Source organism: Meleagris gallopavo, chromosome 11, assembly GCF_000146605.3.
Source record: "Meleagris gallopavo isolate NT-WF06-2002-E0010 breed Aviagen turkey brand Nicholas breeding stock chromosome 11, Turkey_5.1, whole genome shotgun sequence".
Taxonomy (NCBI): Eukaryota; Metazoa; Chordata; class Aves; order Galliformes; family Phasianidae; genus Meleagris; species Meleagris gallopavo.
Genome location: NC_015021.2, coordinates 16,102,497 through 16,126,414, shown reverse-complemented (window position 1 = coordinate 16,126,414; position 23,918 = coordinate 16,102,497). Strand labels below are relative to the sequence as shown.

General features: G+C 41.7%; 1 long non-coding RNA gene across 6 annotated transcripts in view; it reads left to right on the top strand.

Annotated features, from left to right (window-relative positions):
• Positions 1 to 220: 220 nt before the first annotated feature.
• The window catches only part of LOC116217057, a 306,245-nt gene continuing 282,547 nt past the window's right edge, over positions 221 to 23,918 (top strand). Inside the window, exon 1 of one of the 6 annotated variants that reach the window (XR_004160974.1) lies at positions 221 to 1,982. This is a non-coding gene — a long non-coding RNA (uncharacterized LOC116217057). The remainder of the gene's footprint in view (positions 1,983 to 23,918) is intronic. The other 5 variants (XR_004160972.1, XR_004160973.1, XR_004160971.1 and 2 more) reach the window with 5 other exon arrangements.

Here is a 23,918-nt window from a genome sequence, read left to right as displayed (position 1 = left end):
GATCCTGCGGCGAGGGAACACAGAAACCCTCAAGGCAGAGAGAAATAGGCGCAGACAAAAGCCCGTTACATGGTTGCAAATCACCTCACTGCTGTTATTTTATTTACAGCTGGAGGCAGGAGGATTGTTTTCTCTTGCAAAAATTTAAGCTCTTTTTTTTTTATTTTTTATTTTTTTCTTACTTTTGCTTTTTTTATTACTGTTTTTTTTTTTTTTCTTTCTTTCCTCCCTCTCAGCCACTGACCCCACAGTGCAGTGAGCCCAATGCCCAGGGTGCTGCTTTGGGGAACCCCTCCTTGTCCCAGGGTGCCCGGGGACCCCCAGACCCATCCTGCAGTGCTGGGGATCATGTTCGTGGAGCAGCGGGAAGCTTTTCCCGCTGCCCTTTTTTCAAGGAAATTCTATATTACTGTTACTGAGAGGGTGTAAAAAAGAGAAACTAAGCCCTCTGGGGCACTGTCATTATTGTGTGCTGGTTTGGAATAAATGCTCCCCTTTCAGTGCTCAGGGGATGCCTTCATCTCCCCCAACCTCTGAGTATGTTCCATCTGATGACCATTGGAGTTCAGCCATCGATGAATGTGAGTCCTCAGCAAAAACAGTGCAGGGGTCCCTTCCAGCTTGGGGTGTTCTGTGATTCTGTGCTATGAGAGATGCTCTGGTATGGGTCTGGGTTTGTCCATGCTTCTCCCACCTTTAACATCCATAAAACTCCACTGGGACATTATCCGCCCAGCATGTGAATGTATCATTGAAGCAGTCAAGGAAGGAGGGAACACCGAAGTTGCCCATGTCCCTGTGGGAATGAAGTGGCTCCCATCCTTGTAAATACATTTTTTTAGTGGCCACAACAGCCATAGGGGATGCGGAGGGGATGGGGAAAACCCCAGCCGGGTCTCTCCCCTGCCAGCTGCTCGCAGGAGCTCCTGAGGTGTCTGGACAGGTAATTAGTGCCTGGGCTGCAGGATCCCTCCGTCATCCTGCCCAGCACATGCGAGGAGCGGCAGGGCTGGATTTTTGATGGCTGATTTACCCCGAACAAAGGCCCCAAACAACACTGAACGCCCGACTCAGGGATGGAAACTTTAGAGCCAATGGGCTCCTTTCCCATCAGTTAAAAATAGTGTTATTTTTTTCTAAGCTGATAACATTTTAAACATTTTGTTAGACAGAGTTTTCTTGGGAGGCAGGGAAACCTGTGCGTTTGCTATAAAAGAAACTTCTGTGGATAAGGAAATATTTCCTGTGAACTCACCTGTTGCCAGCCAAGGAGAAATGTTCGGTGTTTTATTTCAATCAAGAATTCACTGCTATCTGGTGCTTTATCTAACCTCACTCTTTGGAAGATTTGATGTCACGCTTGGCAGAGCCCTCAGATCCACGTGTCTTTATGGGTGCTGCTCTGCTAAAACTCCTCATGTGCTGGTGTACAACTGAAAATAAAGCCTGAAATCTGCACAGAATGGGCAAACATGGCCCAAATTGGCCTTGAATTTTTAAAGAGGAGTTGATATAAGCACCTCTGTGCAACTCTCCCAGTGTCTGAGCAGTGCCAGGCAGTGCTATTTGCTGCATAGGAGAGGTCTCTGCCACTGGTTTTATTGCATGTTGTAGACTGGCCCTTACTGTTTAACTTTACATGGAGACTGATGTTGAAGGGCGGCCTTAGCTTCTCAGAACCTGTATAACACCAATGGCTGCACGGGCCAACGTGTAAGCCCATGCTTTGACCACAATGGACTATTTTTTTTTTCAAGTAAATCAACTTTTTGCAAATAGTGTTTTTTGGGGGGCAGTGTTTAGGGCTGCCCATTGCCTCAGATGGTGGCAGGTTCCAAGGAAGATGCAACAATGATCTTCAGAGATCCCTCCCAACCTTTATGACTCCATAACAACAGCCAGCTGGGATGCAGCCTCTGATGTGCTCACAACCTGATCCACCCTGGCTGCCTGCTGTAGCACTGAAGTTGCCCGCAATCAAGGTGAATGTAAGATTACTACTAATTAACTATTTCATTGGGTGATATGCAGTGTAGTCCTGTTACTTCTGAGTGCGAGCACTTTGTGCGCAAGGTGTAGCATGCGTTCTGGTTTCAGACACTGAGACCTTACTGCTCGGTGTATCACTCAAGGCCACACATAGGTAACCTTTTCTGCAGTGCAAAAGCTGCTTAATTGACTCAGTAGGGCCCAGCTGTGGCTGTAATTAGTTTATAAGTTGTGCCACCTGTGTGCCGGTTGCCTTTCTTTTTGGATCTGCTTGGTGGTTAGCAGTTGCTGCTTCTTCTAGGTAAGGTTTTTTACTTTTGCTGCTGTTTTTATTTTCAAAGTAGTTTCAGAAATGCAGTTTGTTTGTTTTTTTTGAGGAACAGGAAATATATATCTGCTTGAGGAGAGGGGTGTGTAATGAGGGCTGTTCTGTGGGAGGTTGGTTGGTTTGTTTAGCATTGCTGTGAGTGCGCTGTGTGACTGTGCTTAAATCTGCAGGTTTTTCTCTTGAAACAGTTGGGTTTAATGTAGCAAGTTTGTGCTGAAGCTGGGAACAAGTAATGTATTAACCTGTAAATGGCTACTAAGTGAATTCTGTGCTGGGAAAGCAAGTGTTCTTCATCTTGGAGGGCAGTGCTGTGTTGTTACTAACTCTGAGTAAGGCAATGTTTGCTGCTTTGGTAACATCTAAACTAACATCTATCTCCAGGCTGTGTCATTGCCCTCAGTGGGAATGGGCTGTGCTGCAGAAGACTGCCAAGAGCAGTCCCCTTCCCTACCCCAGAGGAGGGCTGTGGGGATGAAGTCAGCATCTTGCCCTAACTCTCACTGCAATGCTGCTCAACGCAGCTCTGTGCTGGGCACTAGGCGGCCATGTGAATGTGCGAGTCAGGGCCATATCAAATAAGGGTGCCTGTCTTTCCCAGCAGCAGGGAAGAAACTAAAGAAAAAGAGTTGTATTAAGTGCTGTATGTGAGCTGTGTCGGGCTTTTCATCTGTGCATAATTTATCCTTATTAACTTCTGTAATGACTTTAATAATGACTAATGCGGTGCTATAACAAAGAGTGGTTATTGCTGCTCGGCGTTCAGGAAATGAACATTAAAAACATTTAACAGGCAGGTAGGTTTAAATACTTGGTTGGAAGCTGCTGGAGCCAGGCTCCCTGATCCCTCTCTGCAGCTCCTGCACTGGCTCTGGATGTACCTTTATAGACTTAAACAGCTTGAGGCTTGTCCCTTGCTGCGGGGGCTCAGAGCAAAGTCGTGTGTTGAGGTTTTATACTCTGAGCTGCAGTACAAGAGCCTGCAAGGGGAGGTAAGGGAAGGTGTAAGAAGGTCAATCTGAATCTATGTTGTTCAAAACGTACCTTTAAAGTCAGTAATTGAAAGCTGAGGGGCAGGGGAAGCAGGGTGGTTATGTGGTGCAGGTTTATTTTGATGCTGAATGCCAGGTGAGCTGTGATCTGAGCAGAGTGGCATTGGGAGGGGGCCCAATGTGGATGGAGGAGGTCAGGGAGGTGGTCCCTCCCCAGGCTGTGGTGCTCCTGGGTTGGTGGTGGTATGTGAAGGTAATGACTGAACTGTGTATTTAGCCAAAACTCCACCAGAAGATTTTGTGGTGTTTTTATTGCACTGGAGAAGTGATCATAAGCAGAGTTGACCAGATATAAGTATTTTAAAATGGACCCAAAGAAAGCAGTGGTGTCACTGAACTTATGTTCAAACTGAGCAACAGAGTTGATTTTCCTCTCTGATCAAGAGATCATCTGGTGACACAAGCACAGTTTTCTTTAGCTTTGCTAGTTGTTTTATACCAGAATATTGACCTCTTTCTAAAGGCTACCCCTTCTGCCATGGGAAGTGCTCACAGAGCAATCCCAGCCTGGTGCAGCCTGCTCAGCTCCTGGGTATTTCCAATGGGTGATGCTGGGTGAACTCTTTGTCCCAGTGCTGTCACTGGGGAGAGCCGTAATTAGCACAAGCTTTCTTTTCTTTGTAACTTCATTTCCCCCCCTTCTTCTCATTCTGTGAATAAGGAAAGTAGTGTGATCTGTGTGATGGAGTCTGAAGGTGAACCTGGTTTCTGAAAGGGGAGACTTCTTGTCAAAGGAAGAAGGATGAATGTTAGGATGTATTCTGTGTGAACTTATGATTCTGTGTGCTTCCTGGGGATGATGAGTTGCCTGCAGTGCTGGTGGCAATTCCCACTCTTCTGGGGTCTGCAACAGAAACCGCATGGAAATCTGCATGTGGTGTGAGACCTGAAGGAGCAACTCCCCTTGTGGCTCTCTTTGGGCTGTTGTCATTCACAGCTGTCAGTCATTATGTATTGGGTTGTGTGATGGTTCAGGAAAGCATGTGCTTGGGACAGTGGTAATGTTGATGCCAATCCTTTTGACTGTAATTTTACCAAAAAGCTCCTTGTTTCTCCTTGTTCTTAAAAATAAAATTAAAAAATATGGGATATTTGTCAAGTCATATGATAGTTACTTTAGTTTGTACATCATGTATTTGCTGGTAAGTCTAGTCCAGCTTTTTAATTTCAGAAATATTTTATAATGACTTAAGTTACAACAATCTTTCCCAGTGGCTCTTACTATGAGAAAGTCATATCAATTGGAAGCTTCTTCCGAAGTCCATTGTGATGGTGTTCACCTCATTATTTATGGAGGGTCAAGTCAGTCCTTGCACCAGCATTACATACTGACTCTTAAGTATATCGAAGACTTGCATGGGCTGGCAGTTGTGTTGACTGCTTGTGCAATATGACCCAAAATGGATCATTTATATATAGGTAATGGTTTGCCTCTTCATGAAACTCCTCTTATTTATCAGTTATGAATGTCACTAGTTTGGTTCTGGCACTCTGAATATATTGCTGTGAAGTTCTGCTCTGGCATAAGGCTGGTATATTGTTCTGGAAACAGAAGCTACTGTGCCTGTTCTTACTGGAGGTTAAGTGTAGGTATGTGTGTTTTTGGAAAAGCTGAAGAACATTTAGACTGATTTCCACCCCACCCCCCCACTCACACACACACACTTTCTGGAATCCTAAATCGTTATAACAAGATTAGCTTCTTACTACCTCTCTCCCAATTTCTCCTTAAGTCGTTTTTGTCACTTTTGAGCAGAGCTGTCATAGGAAATCCTTTGCTCTTCATCTTGCTAATATGTATGCTTAATCATCTGTATTTGAAGCATGAATTGAGAGAATATTTAAGTATGTTGGATAAATGAAATCACCCAGTGGTACCACCAGTGTGACCCTTTCTATTGATCCTGTTCTTATGTTCTAATATTGCTTAAATCAGAATAATGTGTATTTGTTTTATTGGTTTAATAATGTGTATTTCAGGGGCATGAGGAACCAAAGTTGTAATTCTGAGGTCCTGCTGGTGTAATAGAATTTTGTAGTTGTCTCAAGACAACACAAAAGCTTTTATTCAATTTCCTTTAGTTGATGGAGTCTGAAGGTGAACTATTTGAACTCATGTGGGTCCTGTGCTGTGAGCTGTGTAAGGTAGGGGAGACCAGTGTGCCTACACCAAACTGAGCCAAGTGAGAAATGTGTGTTTGGCCTCGGTGCCTTGATGTTTTACGTCACCTACAGGCAGATGTCACATCTTGAATTTTAGATTCATTTTTCTAGAGTTGATCACTGCAACTGACACGTGGAATGGGGGTGGGATAGGGGAACCTGAACAAATTTCCTTCACCTTTGTTTTATAATGTGGTGCTAGTCACACTGCGTCACCTCAGTTTATTCCATCCAGTGAAGTGGTCCAACTCCTAGGAAATAAAAAAAACTTAGTCATATGAAAGATGTGTCCAGGATCAGAAGTTATTCCATGCAAGCTCTTCTCACCCAATGGTGATATTGTGGGGATTTTCTCCTTCTGGAAAATAATAGTCTGACTAATTAAATTTATTCTATGAGTAATGCATTTGGGTTTGCCAATTAACGAGGCATTGCCAGTTAAACAAGCATCACCAGTTAATGCTGTATCAGACATCTTGAATTGTCTACCTGTGGTTTATAGAGAATATCTGTCTCTTCACTATTAGTGTGAGTTTTTTGGTTATGTGTGATCTATCCTTTTTTTCTTCTAATACTTCCAAACTAATTAATATTTTGGATCTTCTTTAACTATCAAATGGGGTTGCAATTATAAGCACGTTCTTAAACCTCTTAGTACTGAAAGGAAGACATAAATAACTTCCAAATATGTGAGACAATGTTGAGAAATGTACTTGCTTAAATTTAATCCATCACTCTGTGCCAGCAACACATATAGCTGAAAGGTCAGAGAATCATTGAGAAGGAGAAAAACAATTAATTTGGTATCAAAAAGGTAATAGGATAAGGCCTTGCCAAGCCTCTCCCATTGTTCTGCCGCATTAACTTCGGCAGGTCAGATGCCACTGGTCGTTGACCTCAGGCTAAACAGGGTCAGCCCGGGCTGATTACAAAAGAGATGTGTTTGCACTTATCCAAGTGTGTCTTAAAAAAATCCGAGCCTGCATTTGTGTTGTTCCTGGGGAGGAACACACAAAGGGTAAACATTTTTCACTGCAAATATAACTCACAGGAGATTCAGCATCTCCCATCTCCATGTGGACATCCTCACCACTGTGATGCATTGCCAGCCCAGAACCCCAGTAGGTGCACACCTTGGAACTGGTGATGCAATGAGAAAAATATGCTATGAAAAGAACTGCTGGAAATCTATTGCATGTTTTTTGTTTTTTTTTTGGGGGGGGAGACTTTATTGCCAGTTATGGTAGTTTGGTTATTGCCATGGTAGTTTGGTGGGCAATTGGACCCAGTGATTTTAGTGGTCTCTTGCAACCTTAATGAGTTTATGGTTCTCCGCAGCATTGCCACAAAGGTTGGGTTTCCAGCACAGCTCTCTGTGGCTAAGGCCCAGGTGAAGATACTGGATCTGCATCTCTTTTTCTCTTCCTTCAGCAACTCCTGATGCTTTTGTTCAACTTCAACTAAAGCTCCCCTAGTGATAAGAAGCTTCAAGCTTCCACAAGGCTTGTGGCAGCAGACTGTAGGGCATAGAGGTTCTGGAAGTCTCTCAGTGAAGAGGAGGAAAGATTTATAATGTGAGCTCACTTTTATGGCAAAGTAATCACTGGGGAAAAGAGATGGTGCAACCCAGTCATAATTATGGTTGGAGAGAAGATGAGCATAAGATATAAACTGTGAGAAACATGGCATCTGTTGCTCTTCAGCTTTCTGAAGCTAGCCAGTCCCTGATGGAATGGAAGGAACTCAGAGTGCCCCAACCCAGTTGCAGCTCTGGAGATCAGGCAGTTTTAATAATTAGAAAGCTGTAAATATTCCAGCTGACAGATGTGAATTGGAATATCACTGTTTAAAAAATATTTGAGACTAGCTCTGGGCTAGAGGCAGTTAGCTAATTGGAAAACTCCTACTTTCATATGCCATCTACCTGCTTAAATTTTAATAGGATTTCTCCCCCTGGAGATACTCATTTGCTCTATGGTTGAGACCTTTTGGGATGAGTTAAATTCTTATTACCTTTATTGCTGGGCTTGATTCTGTCAAGTGCTGGGCCTTTCCCACCGCTGCTGGTGAACATCAGGTATAGGCTTGATTTTTTTTCATTTGTTTTCAAGTACTGGTGATTCTAATACAGATAACAAGGACTGCTAATTGTCTAAGTAATTCCCAGGAAGGGAATCCAAGTAAAGACATGGCTCTGGTAATTGCTAGTAAATATATATTGCTGGATGGGGTGGGGGACAATGACAGTCCATTGAAGGAAGAAAAGTTGGTTCCATTTGCATATTTAAAAATAATTACCTGTAACAGTGCTTTTCAGCTTAGGATCTTACTGATTAAAAGCTTTATTTGGGAAGATCTCTTGCACGTTCTTGAGAGCTGCTAGGCATTGTTTCATGGAGACCAACAGCCCTCTACCACCTCTCGTATCTGAAGGCTTTCTTTGGGCAATGCATCCACATCTGGACCATGTGTTCTCAGGCCATGGGCAATGTTGCAGTTGTCTTGGAAGCTGTGCCAGCAGATGTGGTGCTGAAAGCACCCCGACACAGGAATCCCTTCATTAAGGAAGAGAAAGCACATACATATGTACATGTATGCACTCAAACAGCTCATTAAACAAATCAAAAGGTAGGAAATGAGTGCTGAATGAAGATGAAGTTAGATATGTGGAAATGTGAGAAGGATTTTGCCCAATTGAGGTGGTCCTGTGGTGTCTGTCACTTAGAAACCCAATTGCATGGTCAACTGCAACAGCGTGAAAGCTCATCAGCCCTGTAATCTCCAGTTTGTAATCGATTCTGCTTCTACAAATGTTAGCTAAAGCAAAAATCTGCATTAAGGTAAGTGCTAAACATCCATCAGCTTGACTGATAAGTCAGAGGAGGAATGGCTGGAGAAATGCTCGTTATTTGCCATCAGATTAGGGGAAGTTTTGCTTACAATGGGATTGGTTCGGATTTCAGCTTCACTTGCAATAGAAATATCAGTAGTTGGGTGCACGTGAGGCGAATGGGCAAAGTGAAAACATTTTCTGATTATATAGATATTAAAAATATAGACGGGGAGAAATGCTTGTGTTCTGAGTACTGAACAATAAACAGACAGGTGTTGAACTGTGAGTCAGAGCTGGTGGTAGGAGTGTTGATGACACTGTGTAAGAACCTAAACATTTAGGTGCATGTGAACTAAATAAAACCACCAAAGCACGAGCAGTTTGTCTTAGGTTACAATAGCTTAATTTCTTAAGCATCATTGTTCAGAAATGAGCAGCAATTCAGCCTCTAATACAATGCTGAGCTGTGATTCATAGTTGGTGGCAGGAGAAAGCAGTGAACGAATTGCTTGGATCTGGTCAGCAGACAGAAGCAGACCCCTTGTCCGTGATGCCGTGCCCCTTCCCTTGCTGATTATTCACCAGCAAACATCCTACGGTCCCATTCATAAAGTCCAGTCGTGACACAAGAAATGTTAGGAGGATCTGGTGCAGGAGTGGGCGGCTGACAGAGCGGCACATTGTGAGCCTGCAGCTCTGCGTTTCCTCTGGGGTTGTTTTCAGTTCTTTTGTCAGCTGATTACATGGTCCTTTATAATTTCTAATCTACAGAATAGAGCTATTTGCTTGCGGATTATGTGGAAGTCGCAGGCTTATGCAAAAGAAAAACAAAATAATCTGAAAGCGGGTTCTGTTGGCAAATGTTATACTTAATTTAGGTTTTTTTTATCTGAAGGGAACTTAATCTAGGGGTTTGAGGAAAAAACAACAAAGCCCAGTTTCTGTTAGTTTCGGAGATTTCAGCCTTATGGTGTTAATTCACCAGTGCCCCCCTACATGTGGCTTAAATTACTTATTCTTCTTTAGCAGAACTTTTTAACATTGCTTGAAGTTAAATATTGAAATTAAATTTTGGTGAAAAGGAAAGGAGTTCAATGTGTGTTGAAGTGCTTTGTTGACATTTGGGTATGCGTGCACTAAATACTATAAGCGAACTTACTATATTGACTGTTGTCTTTGTTGTTAATGAGAACAGCACATGACTATTCTAACATTTCTTTATGTTATCCTGTGGAGGTGAGAGTTGAGTGCTTGCAGAAAGAAAGATCTGTGGTATCGGGATATAAGCAAAGCAAGCTGAGAGCTGTGTCTGTATTGGCCCCTGGGCTTCTTTGGGTAAAGCTTGGTTTACAGCTTTAAGCAGGCAGTGTCAAATGTGCTAGTGAATGTGAAATACCTATCCTTTTTTTAATACCTTGTTCTATCCTTGCTCCCCTATCATAGTTGCCACTCTTGATACAGGCTAAGTTTTAGCAACTGGGTTTAGGTGAGTTGACAGTCAGCAGAGTGTGTGCGTGTGTATATAAATGCATAGATGGAAGTGATGAAATAAGGTAAGCAGTATAGTTCCTTGTCATTTTTCAAGACCAAAGAAGGACTTTGAGATGGACCTCATGATCACGTTGAGGCTCTTCCTGGTTAGCATAGAAGAGTGAGAAGGATCTGAAATTCCAGTGTGGATGGATGAGGAGAGGGCTTGTTCACCTCCATTTAAAGCCTTCCTGCTTCTTGCAAGTCCTCCGTAGGGCATACAGATGTGACTTCCGTGTGTGCAGGTGGCTGTGTGATATTGTCAGGATTTATCAATGTGAAGTTTGGAAGCTGGCTTCAATGCCTCTCCTCAGCACCTCCAGGCCCCCTGCTGTCTTCTGTGCGGGGGGGACTGATGTGTATTGATGAAGCATGCTTCATGGTCAATATTTCAGATAGTGTTCTAGCAAGATAGTTTTGTTTTTCATTGAGCCTCTTATTAGAACTTATTAGAGCTTCTGCTGGGGGCTGAGCAGTAGTGCCAGAACAGGGTCTGGAGGGACAGTAGGTTGATACTGAGGAGTTCATCCCTGCAAGAAATGAACTTGGCTCCATAACTGGAATAAATGGCCCCTCTGAAAATGAAAGATTCTCATTGGCTTTAATAACCATTAGTGAAGTGTCTCAAAGGATGCTTATTGGAGTGCTTATTGGAGAGATGTGTTTGGAGGTGTTAAAGAAGCTTCCCTATGGCAAACATTGGTTTGAAAAAAAAAAATTAAAAAATTCTTGTTCTTGGTTCAAGGTTTTCTGGCTTAAATTGGAGTTTCAGTGTTTCTGCTTCCTATTATAAAAGTATTGTCTACTTATAGCTTAATATCCATGCTGTCTGCAAATTATGCAGAATGAATCCATTTGTATCATTACAAAATTATCTTTATAGTATGCCTAATAGTTCTGTTAATTTCAAAATGATGGGAGAGATGTTGCTTAGGGCCCAAAGTTGTCCATCCTACTCGTGCACTAATCCAGCACTCCAATGAGAGCATGACCTGACATAAACAGGTGTTTGCAGAGACAATGTACAAAGCATCTTGTCCCATACATGGGAATAAACTAAAATGAGCTACTTGCCTGAGGATGCGTGTGGCTTTTTATCAGATCAGGGCATTTGGCTTTTAAAGGCACCAGGAAATTATAATATTTCTACTTGGACTCTGTTTAAGCATTGACTCACAGTAGGCTTTTGTTACCAAGATTACAGAGTGGTTTACAGACTGTTTATGTAGTTTTAGTTGCAAAATATCAGAAAATGAAATAGCACTGAGTGAAAATAAATATCAGTATATTCATGTCCTTGGTCATAAGAGCAGGAGTCTCTTTTTGTACTCAGAGCTGATGCTTTCCCAGGTGTCCCCCCATTTTCTGTCCCACCAGCCAGTGCAATGTTGTCTTTGGTGATCACCATGAGAGAGTTTTGCTTCTGCAGAAGGCATCTCCTGGTCAGGGGAGGAAGGGCTTATCCTGCTGGCAGAAGCTGTGTTGCCCTTGCTCTCTTTTGGGCTCTTCCTCTAAATCTGCATCACATCAGAACTTTCCTCTGTGCAATGCAGGCTCTGGCCTGTTCAGAAATGAAACAATGGTTTCCCTATATTCTGTGCAAAAAGTATCTGCCTACTCGGCTAATGGGGCTTGGGCTGCTTTTGCTGTAAAGGATGGGTTGTCTTTGGCCTTGGATAGCTATTCTGGGATGATACACCCATAAGCAATTGAAGCCGTGAATGTTTAAGATTACAGTCACAAAGTATTTGGAAAAAATATGGAACAGAAATGAACCTTCTTGTGATGGGGTTGGTACAGGTTGTTCTAAATTACATAGGGGTGATGTGCGGGTGTAAGTACACGCTGTCAAGTTAACTTGAGCTGGAGCAGGCAGCAAAAGAATTGGAGGGTTGTGTGTAGTTTTTCCTTTTTTTTTTTTTAATCGATTGACTAACTAAATGGAGTCAGCAGTCCCACATAGGCTTTAAAAATATAGTTTTAAAACTTTGAAAATAAACGGGGATGCTGTGACTTCATTGATCTTTGCACTTGGAATATATGGAGAGAGCTTGTTTGCAGACATCCTGCTGGCATCGTTCTTTGCCCTATTTTAGGAATCAGGTAAGATCTATTTCTGAAAAGTAAGACCTAGTTTTGAAAATATAATTGTTTCCTTGGAGTCTGGTAGGTTGTGCTGATGGAAGATCCCGTTATGCTCAAGCCTATCTAATTGGTGTCCAGGGCCACAAGTTACTGAGGTCCAACTTGAGCTCCTGTTGAGCACAAATGTGTGTTTATCAGAAAGATGGGGATCGCTTGGAAGAGAAGGGGAAAACTATTCCAGAGATTAAGATGTTTTTGGTTTTCTTTAATTACTGTTGGAAGGTTTGTCAGGATACTGCAGAAGGGGAGTGGGAGGGGAATTCTGTGTGAAGACTCGAGTCACTTTTATCTTCAGAATGATTTTGCATGGTTTTTCCCTGTTAGTTTTCTTACATTTTTCTCAGCTATGCCTGACAGTTTCTGTAAGACTGCAAAGTCGTCGTTTCCTCTGCAGCTTGGATTTCTTCCTGTAAACAGAGATGCTCTGGCTGCAGAGTGCTTATGGTTGAGCACAATGGTTCACATCATCACGTGTGTTTAAATGTTGGAATGTTCCTGCTTGGCCAACTCTGGTTTTGACAACCATTGTTCTTTTTGTGTGTGCAGTATAGTATCGTGGGCAAATAAGGAAAATTGCGTTTTATTAATAACTGTATGAATTGAAATGAAATAGTGTCCTAACTGTTTCAGTCAACCTGAAAAGAAAAATCCCTTCTGTCAGGATATTGACAACATGCTCAAGTAATGAAATAGAAGCTGCTAGGATTGCATCACAGGAACATTTCTCATCAGCTAAATATACCTTGGGGCAAGCTGGAGATACATAGATACTTTCAGGAGCTCATCAACTTTGTGGTAGTGTTCTTTAGGCTGTTACATCCTGGAAAATATTTGTTTCCTATCATTCAACTCTGTTTTCTAATCACTTTACAATGACAGTTTTTGCTTGCTGAGTCCAAACCTACTTACAAAGGTTTCTCTTTCTGGATGGAGATTATTTATCTCTATCCACTCATTTTTATCTCGCACAAGGAGCACTATCTGATACTTCTATGGGTTATTGTCTTAAATTGCAAGAGAAATGCATGCTGGTTTTGGAGTGTACTGTAGATGTAGGAATGTAAATTGCCCAGACAAAAATGCTGTAATTTTGCTGCACCTTTTACTACTTTGCTCTTTTTGAACGCAGCTGTTTTGCAAGGTTAGGTTTGACAAGTTTGAGAGAGAAAATCAGTGAAGGTTCCTCCTTACTCCAGTTAAAAATACTCTCAAACACTTCTATTTGGCAGTGTTTTCTTGCAGCTTCTGTGGCTTCTAAATCAAATCTGTGTTAGGTGACGCAGCCTTACTGTGGAGCTGCTCTGCCTTTATTTTATTTGTTCATCACTACTAGTCAGAAAGGAAGAATAACTAGCTGCAGAGCGGTAGCAGTGGCTGATACTTGCGTTAGAAACTGGCAATGATAAATACCAGGAACAGCTCTCTGGTCCTGCCTTGGGCCAGTGGGCAGTGTTGACTTCCCTGTACTACATGGCAAGTCACCAGTGCCTCGCTGCCTCTGTGGTAGAAGCACTACTAGAAGGCTAGTCCCATTTAAATCAGTTGTCCCCTGTGGCTGATGGCTGAGGTGCAAATCCAAGTTGTTCATTTTGGATACCTTGTAGTTTTCTATGAATAAGATTGGTAGAGGAAGTAAACTGTCCCCAGACATGGAACAGATTTGGCAAGGTCAGGATTTGGAATGATGTAACTGTTTTACATCCTAGCTGCACATTTGCATCCCTTGCTGTCCATGTTGAACATGCAGTACATCTTGATCCAGTTTTCTTCTTGTATGGTGTTCTTTTTTAATTCTTCATTTTTTTTCCACCAATTCTCTAAATTCAGTGCTGATCTTGTTTCCAGGAGGCAGGGTGTTGGTGTGCTTCATTCAGGTCACTGCAGATGGTTAAATTGAAGGGGGATGTATATTACCCAAATATTAGGTGTCCCATCTCAGTGGTGACCAGCTGCCTACTGCCTACTCATACCACCCTGAGGTGAATTGAATCCCACACTGATCATTCCTTTGCCCAAAGAATATTCATCTCTTCGATTTCTGACCTCCCAGCTCTGCTCAATGCTTTGGAGGTAGGAAATGACTGAAAGCTCTTCTGATGGGAAACCCATCTCCCCAGCAGGTGCAGGGAAGGTTTTGAGGTGCTTTCCAGAACACCAGGGGGTTTGAAGCTGGATGACTTCAACAACACCAGAGAAATTGAAAGCAATTAAAAGCTGTAGGTCTAGTTCCTGATCGAACCAATTCTATTTGAAGAATCAAAAATGTGTGTGGTGGCCATCAGCCTGTTTGGTCTTCATTTCTGACATGAAAGTGAAGGCAGAGCAAAACCTTACATTGTTTTGTAACCCCATTTTCTATTGCACGAAGGTGAAGATCCTACACAGACAAGGTTTGTTACCCTACTAACTAACTAGTAGTTTGGTTATAGCTGGTTTTCTCTTTCAGCACTGAGCTCTCTCAGGGTATTAGAGTGGTTCCTTCCAGTGAATGCTGACAGATGAGGGTTGGAGATGAGATGCTTCATGTGCATTTTTCACTTGTTGGCCTGGGGCACGCCAGCCTGTGGGTTTCCTTAAACACAAACTATTTGCTGAAGTCTGGAGGAGCCTTTTGTGGCCCGGTCTAGCCAAGAGGTATCTGTCCCAAGGGGGAGGGAGCAAAATGCATCTTGGAAGGTCTGCGGGAACCAGGGCCTGACTCGGGATCTGCCTGTACCTGTCACACAGTAAACAAAGCACCCTGGGAGGACTGGGGTTAGCCGAACACCTTGGTCACACACTGAGCAAACTATCCCCCAGGTGTGCTTGCAGAACAGACTCTCCATCAGCGTCCTGTCATGCACAAAATGTTTATCCAATTTGTCAAGATAATCTTTCTTCAAATAAGCTCAGGTCCTCGGCCTCAGAACAGCCCAATTTCAAGCAGTATAGAGTAACTCCTTTTTCCTCCCTCCTTCTCTTGCCCTCCCCCCACCCCACTTTTTATCACTGTGTCAACTTTTCCTTGGCTTTAAACAAACTGAAAGTAATTATATCATTTTCAAGTGAGTTATCTTTTTGACTTAGCTGATTTGAGAGTTACTTCCAAATGCTCCCAAGTTGGGGTATCCCTTTCCAAACAGGCTTCTCAGATGTTTGGCAGAGTTGAGCTCATTAAGGACCCAACAATTTGTTTATACTGACACATATAATAGCTAACTAATGAGAAGTAATTTAGGGCAGTGGTAAAGAAACATGGTTTAGTGGGTTTTTTCATTTTTTCCTCCTTGATGGTAACTTTACCCATAGTTCTGGATTTCCCCTGGAGTTTAAAAGAGCCTTTACGTTGTCATTTTCTGTTTGAAGTTGTCAATACATTTAAAGTCTATTCTGAAATAGGGATTAATAATAGATCAGGTGTTACTGCACAAGACAATGCTCACTCCTTTTTTGATAGACAACATCTGCTTCATTTTATTGCATAAAGAATATTACTTCTGCGATCACCTACAACTGTCAGAATGAAAGCCATTTGTGCATTTTTTCTCCTGCTTCCCCAAAGAACTGAATGTATATCCAAAAATAGAACACCATCTATTTTTTTCCATGATGTTTCATTGACTAATTTCCTTCCTTCTGCCTTCTTCCCTCCCTGGCTGCTAATACAGAATGTGTCATTTCATTTTTACTTATATTAAGGTGGAACCAAGCTTCGTGTACTTGCACTTCTGACTAAGACCCTGAATCCCAGAAGACTGCTTCATTTTAAACTTAGTGGGTAAAACCCTGAGTGTGTTCCTATGGGGCTGTGACCGTAGCTTAAATGGGGGACTTGTGGAAGGAGCTGGGTAGGAGCCTGTGTGTTTTCCTACATTGCCTCCACCAGTGCGATGGCCAGATCATGCATAACGGCTATTTTTGAGCTTTGCATTAGAAAGACCGTGTTTTAAACCTGATTTTAAAGGGCATTAAGCAGCGCTAATCGGTATGTTAATGAGGCTTATTGTTTTGGGAAGAACTGCAGAGTTTAAACAGACTGGTGATATCCTATTTATTGTTTGTGAGGAGCAAATGGCAAAATGAGCCCGTGTAGCACATTATGGATTGGAAGAGGGGAGAAAAAATATGTAATTCCTAAACACAGCCATACCAACTTGTTCGCTCTGCGCAGATTCCAGATGAATTAGTTTACCACACTTCTTAAATGGTGGCCTTCCTGTGTACCTCTGCCAGAGCAAAAGGACTACAATGGGTGAGCAAATGTGACCCCTTTATGCCGAGTTCCGATGTGCCATTGTCCCTCTTCCCCCATCAGCCAGTTCTGGAAGATCAGAAATGTTAGTCTTTGGATTACAACGTGGCAAAAAATTCAAGGATTAAAAAACGTGTAGAGCTGCTATAAAGATAATGATTGGTATTTACATAAGTAAGGGATGTGATAGCCAATAAATAGAACTTAATTAATAAAGATTGCCATTATGCAGCTGAGGACCTTGAAGCGTTTAAAAATTAATTAAGCCTTGCAACCCTTCTGCGTTGTTGGTAAGCGTTGTGATTATGTACCTATCCTACAATAGGTAAATGGAGACACTGTGCACTAAGTGAATTTTTTTGCTCAAGGTCGCATAATTACTCAGCAATAGAACCTGGGAATCTTCCCACCACCAGCTGAGACTGGTCCTTACAATACATGTTTTCTGGAATTGAGGGGAGGAAAGAAAGAGTATATTCATGCTGGTGTCAGTACAGCCCTTCTGCCCAAGGAACTATTGTCTTTGGTTCATGTGGAATACATGTTACATGTGCTGTTTAGGGTTTTCTTTAATGATAAATTCATCTTTTCTATTGCATTGTCTGTGCAGCCTCGCAACTGCTAAGTTTGTTATTTCTAGTTTTATTTCTGTTTGTGCTCTTGTTTGTATAAGTTAGTTTGGACATTAAGCAGTGCTTGTCAGGCTCATTTGCAAGGAAATAACTGAAGAATTGTGCTGCAGTGTATTTGGGTGAAGAGAAGTCAGTCTTCATCTGGTTGAGGTAATAGTCCCAGAATCGCTTTGCTGGTTGTCAGAGTGAAACACAGGACTGCCCGTCAATGGGTGTGAGCAGATGCACACTCGGTTCTGAAAGGGAAATGAATGAGCAGCACGTCAAAACTAAATCTGGGTTTTGCCGAAGTAAGTTGCATATTGGCTTACTCATCAAAGGCAGAGCAGAGTCTGCACGCTCCTTCAGAGGTTCCACAAAAGCTATGGAAATGGCCTTCCTCTTCTGCTGCTGGTAAGGGAAGATTCCTGTTACTGTCACACTCCTTTGCTACCCTCGTGCGAAGATCTGTTGTGGTGCGGTGTGAAAATAATGGTTGAGTATCTCCAGAAATCAGTCAGGAAGTATTTCTGGCAGAGAAGTGTGCTCTGAGCCTGTGCTCAGACAGAAAAATAGCTCTGTGCTTATGGCCGACCTGAACTGTTTATCTGCCATGAGCCAGATGTTTCAAAATAATGAAACTGAGCTGAAAATACTATTTTGCCCATATTGGTTAGATACATCCACTTTTAGACTGGATTCTTAAATAACTACAAGATTCTAGGAACTGGGGTGCTTATGGAAATCTTGCTGTTTTCCGTATGTATTACAACTGAATGCCCAGTTTTGGCTCTGGTGATGTTGTTTAATGTCTGTTAAAACAAAAACAAAATTGTCTTCAAACCGATCAAATCTTATTTTTCATTTTTTAAGCAAAACTGGTTTTTTTTCTGCTGTAGATCAGACAGTTGTTTTGCTGTGTGCATGTAGTGGTGGGGGGGTACAGCCTTTTCTTTTAAGATATTTTCACCTTATGACTATTGGGAAGGCATACTTCAATTTTCCTTAGTTTCGGAATCTCAAGGAGGCTTTCACTTAATATTTTGTATGCTTATGTTGCCAGCCTGGATTTGATGTGTTGCTATTGACCTGTACCAATTAAGACATTGCAGTATGGGCCACTCCCTGTGTTTTAGCCATGGCTCTAATCAGTTATATGCAAAGATGCCAGATACTTGCCAATAAAGCTAAAGTGCTGTTGGTTCCATGAAGAATTGAGCAGTTAAAAGGTTAGTCTTACTCTAACTATATATGGTCAAGTTAGTAGTACTCATTGGACAGTTCTTGCAAAATAAACCATGGAAGCTATGGCTTTAAGAAGTGTTTATGGCAGAAACCTCTCCTGATGTAGTGTTCAGACTTGCAATGTTTTCTTGTTTTTCAGGAGAGGTGAAGTTTTGAAAATTAAATCTGTTAAAACTGGAGGTCAGTTGTAATCATGCTACTGTTGGATGTGAGAAAATGCATATGCATTTCAGTATTGCTTTCCTCTTCCCCCTCTTATTATTTGAATATAGTTATCTTATTACTGAATTGTATCATATGGGGGGATGGAGGGGAAATCAGCATTTTGGATTTTCTTTATCTGAGTATATCATAAGGAACGTAATCAGTAGTGGTTCTTAGGAAAAAAGGCAACCTCACTTCGCAGATTCAAGAAGTTCAAATAATTCTGACAGCATGCAAATGTCAGTGCTTAGCCAGGGATTGTCTCTGAACCTTTATGTTCGTTTCTGCTTCTTGATTGAGTATTCATGTTGTTGTATGGAAGAAGAAAAGGTTGCCAGATAATTCTGAACCACTCTGGCAAGCTGTGCTCTGGGGGTAGAATCATCTCTCTTATTTTGTCAGTGCAACTCCTTTTGAACTCCTGGCTAAAAAGCTATAATAAAGATCTGTCTCAAAAGGAAGGTCATCAGAGAGTGCTGAGACTTCAGGAAGTCTTAAGCAAACCTATGGAGTCTTTTTGCCATTCAATTGCTCCATCTTGAGACGGGCCCTTCCTCACCAGCATGTGTTGTAATGAAAATGCCAGTGCTGCTCCAGCTCCTGCTGCTCTAATGGACTTCTCCAGGGTCTCTATGCTGAATGCTGATTATTCCCTCAGTGGCTCTGCCTTTGTGCGTGATACTTGTGTTGAGTCTTGGAGAAGCAATGGATAGTCACAGATCCTGAAAGAAAACATGGCTGAGTCTAATTGTAGAGGCAATTGGATGCTGGATGGTAAATAGTATGCTGGGGAAGATCAAACTGTAAGGGGAGGGGGAAGAGCTGCTTGAAAGATGTATCCCAACAGTAAACTTGTCTAAGACAACAACAGACACTGGATCTTGGTAGACTAATGTACAAACTTGCTGAAGTCTGCATTCACTCCTCGGCTGCTAATTTTTCCTTGAGTGCTGTTAACAATGTTTCTGAAAGAATTTGACTTAAAAATTGAAGCTGCTTGGGGAGTTAGGCTGTGAAGCTCAGCAGTACTCCAGCTGAGATCTTAGGAATGGTTGCACAAGACTAAAGCACATTCATTCTGAGTGAGAGAGCTCTGACTGCTCTTTCTCTGGTCAGTTTAAATGCATGAAAATACACAAAAAAACCCTGCTTGTAACTTTTCTTTAATCCAGTGTTTTTATAGGCTGCCCATTGGCCTTGTAATTTTATAGGAACTCATTTGTTCTTCTGCTCTTTTTATGAGTTGTTGGACAGGGTCTGTGCACTGGAATCAGCAGGAAGTAGTCTCTGAGTTGGAATACTGAGGTTTTTTCCTTTAATCTGTAAAGACGTCTAGGAGCTATCCAGCTTCCTGAGATGTATGAAGCTCATTTATCCTACGATCAGGTTGTCACAGTGTTTTGTTTTTTTGGGGGATGGGAATCTATGTAAATCAAATGCCCACAGTTATCATGGATGTCAACAGGAGTCCATAATCATTCTAGGGGATTACTACCTCTTGAGGAGTGATCCTCAAATGACCAAAGAAATGTAATTTGGTATAACAACTGTTTCCATATCACTGGTAGCAAAGTTTTATTCCTGCAAAAGAAGAAACAGATGTCTGGTTTGGCATCAGTAAGTACAGTTCTGCCCATAGAGGAAGCCGTAGTGTTGCCTCAATAAGAAAAGAAACCATGCAGTTTTAAGCAGATTAGATAATTGAGATTAGCTCTCTGTGATCTTGCTGTGTTTTCATTTATTTCAAAACAGTTTAACACAGAGCATGTTGAGCAATCAGTTGAAAATCACGTGCAAACACTGCCTAAGTACCGATAAGAATCATGGAGGTAAACAATGAATTCCTACTAATGGCTAAGTCACCAAGGTAAGATCGAGTCTAAATACACACCCTTAGTTAAATATAATTTCATTAACTCAGGTTAGGTGGCTTCAGTAAAGGTTTTTTTTCCTCCTCCCTGCTCTCCACTTTCTGATGCTTGTCAAATGAATTGCGTACAACCAATCCATCATCTTCAGCTTTGTTTGTCTATACGAGAGATGTGTTGAGCTGAGCAATAACCCAGCAGTTCTGTAAATCTCACAGCAGATCAGTACTAGATGTATGGGAGTAATGCTGGTTAGGGAAGGGAGGCTTCATTTTGCATATGACACTTAGATTTCAATTCTACAATAAAAAATACTTTATCCTAATAAAAAGGGCTAGTATTATAAATAACCAAATATCACAGTTATCCTTCTAGACACCTGCAGATCTTGCTGCCGTGTTTTTACTACAGGGGCTGAAGAGTTTCTAATCTGCTGTTACCACTGCGCAGTGTGCATTTGAAGTCATTCATTCCTCCCTTTTCATCCTCTCCCATGCTTGATTTCTATAGACTTATTTAATACTCTAAAAGCAGTCTCAGGTATCTCAAGGATAAACAGATTATCGTTGTTTTAGCATCTTGTGGAAAATTCTTTTAACTTCAGTATCTGAAATTTGTCTCAGAATTGGACTCCTTGTGAAGTCTAAAATCCTTTCCTCCTTTGCTTTATTTCTCCCATGCTGGAGCTTGCTTAGATTGCTTGTCTTCCTTGGTTTGCTGCCCAACCACCTCTTCTAAAAATCTAGATTCCCTATTGCTATATGTTCTGTGGTAAAGTTTCTAATTGGTGATGTAGCAGATGAAAACAATAGACAAACAATATGAGGCCTCCCTCTTTCACAAGAATTTTATTTCTTTTCTTTATCAATACGCATAGGAAGATAGATTTACTTGATGCTGTGATGTCAGTAGCTTGAAAAGGGTCAGTAATAAACTCTTCAAGAGGGAACATAAAATAATACATGTTAGGAGCACATGGGTCTCCCAAGAATAAAAAAAAAATGACACACTATAATAATTAAAAAATCCACACTGTTTATACATCCAGAAGTGACGTCGTCTTCTTCCTGGAACTATGGAAGTTCTTCATCAATAGTATTTTGTGATGATGAAAACTGCAGGTGCTCATTATTTGTAGTACCTCAGCAGAAGGCTGGATTGCTATGTTAGACAAACATGGGATAAAGCACCAATTGCTGCTTCAAAGAACTTACTACTTTAGAGAAGTACCAGAAATGGATAGAAAAAGGTGTAAGAGCACAGGGCTATTACTGACCAGCACGAAAAGCAGTGGCCACAAAATGTGAGTTGTCAAAACTTGTGGTTTTTGGTGAGGTTGTTGGGAAAGAACAGCAATGAGCAAATAGGTTCACAGCTCCTTGCAAGAAACTTGCTGAACACAAAGGTAGCACAGTTGAAATCGTGAAGGTATTTTAGTGTAAATGTAACAGATGTTGCAGGCTGGTATACTGGGATAACTGTGCAGAAGAGGGGGTCAAGGATAAGCAGTGAAAGACCTTGGCAAGAAAGATATGTTTGTCTTTGTAATAGACAAGGCAAACCAATGGAGAAATGGGTCACACAGTAAAAGAGAAGCTAAGAAATGCTTTCTGCCCAATAATGGGATAGCAACAGAACATTGTGTGCTATTGTAGCCAGAGAATAGTGGCAGGAAATGATATCTGAGATAAAGGTTGGTTTAAGATACTGATGTTATGCAGAACTGCAGAAATTGTTAGTAATGTGGTTGTACAACTCCAAAGGAAGCTCTGAATCCAAGATGACCCTCTGATATTGGTGAGATCCCCATACTTATGATGACAGAATGGTCATAAGTGATGGGAAAGACGGTGGTATGGACAACAGTGACTGAAAGCAGCAGTAAACTGGGAAGGGAGAGAATTTAAGGCATGGATTTAGATGTAGTCTGATTTTATTTTTGTTTTAAACAGCAGAAAATGATCTCTTTCTAAAAACAGTGTTCAAAAACCCAGACCTGGTCAGATCAGTCCTGGCTGCTGGCTCCATAGCTCATGCTTTTAGGAGGTTGAAGGGGCAGCGTGGAATGAGGGAGATTGATAGGTGGGACAAAAATATGTCTAGGGAGAGAAGGAGCTATGCATGGTGAAGTGTCAGATTTCTAATGTGCTGGGAAATCAGCCAGCAGTGTGTACTAAAAGTGATGTGAAGGCTGGGTGATGCTGTATCCCCAGCTGTGCTTGATAAAAGTTGAGGAGCAGGTTTATTGTACCAACAAAGTTGCTTGTACTCCAAGTCAGGCAACACTATGGCTAGTTTGGTTTCTATGTGATGCTCTGGCCAGATTAGAGTTTGAGGCTGGTTTGGGATTTGGTTCTGAGCTGGGTGGAAGCACTATAGTATCTTATGAAGGTTGCTCTCCTGGTTTTCTTCAATAGAGCAAGTGTGGCTGACCTTACACATCAGATTACAAGAAAATTTAAGTGGCCTGTTCACTACTTCTGTCTGGAATTGGAACAGGATCCTTTTGCAACTAAATCTGTTCCAACAGCACAACAGAAAGATCTTAGGCTGTATTTTGATGGTTAATCCTATCTCTGATGTCAGATTTCTAATCCTCTTTATAAATCCCACCTGCCGAGCAGCTCACGGTTCCACACTGCCCAGATCTTAACACCTGAGGGCATTGGGGGAAGGAAACAAGTTAAATAATCAGAAATTTTAGAACCAGATGTAGTTCCATCCAGAATGAAGTGCCAGGATGACTGATAGTTATAAAGAAATTGATGGTGTTTCAGGATAGCTTCAAGTATGTTAACTGAATAATTGTAGCCCAGTTAATGAATTGAATTTAACACCACTAGCCAAGTAAGATTATTACTGTACCTGACTCTGCAGATACACCTGACTCCTGTGAAGCTGCTGTTGTAGGAGCAGGAAGTAAACCACCAAAAAGCAGCCAGCTGCTGTTGTTAGCAAACGTTTCCCTATAACCAGATCACCCTGTGGTTGGGCATGGTGGAGACAGATGGTATGGGAGAATTACATTGTTATTATCCAGGAGAGGCAACGTACTTTACAGTGGATTTCACTTTCCATGTCTCTCAGTGACAATATTTTTTTTCCACTCTATCTTTTGGCAGTGCTGATGTTTTTATCTTACGCTTTTGGAAGTATTTCCAGTACTGCACAGATGTTTATTTAATGTCTCTGGTGCCTCAGCTGATAATAGCAAGTCAGAGTGAATATTTACCTTATTTCTGAAGCACTATTCGTTCAGCACTTCTGGTGCTCCATTCGGCAGTTTCAAGTGACAAGTGTATCATTTGAATTTTTCTTTACACTGTGCGTTCAGTCACTCTAGAACAAGAATATGGCTCATGTTCTTTCTCCCATTACCTTTTTGTTCTCCTCAAACTATAAATGTCTTTGTTACCTCCTTTCCCTGGCACACTTCCAAAGTTTTATTTGGACAGGTTTGAGTGACCTCCTGGAAAAGTAGCAGAAGTTTCCCTTGCCCTCCCAAGAGGGTTGCGGGGTGATTAGGAGAGTACTGCGGAGTGTTATGGTACTGGCAGTCCTGCTACCAGCAGTACCAATTAGCTGAGGAGTAGGCAGAAAAGTCTATTAACATAAAGAAGCCCCAAATACTGCTCCCCTGCTGTGAGAAAGCTAAGCTGTATTTTTTCCACTGCTCCTCAGAGTGTTGATTTAGGGCTGGATTCCCAAATGTCCTAAGCACT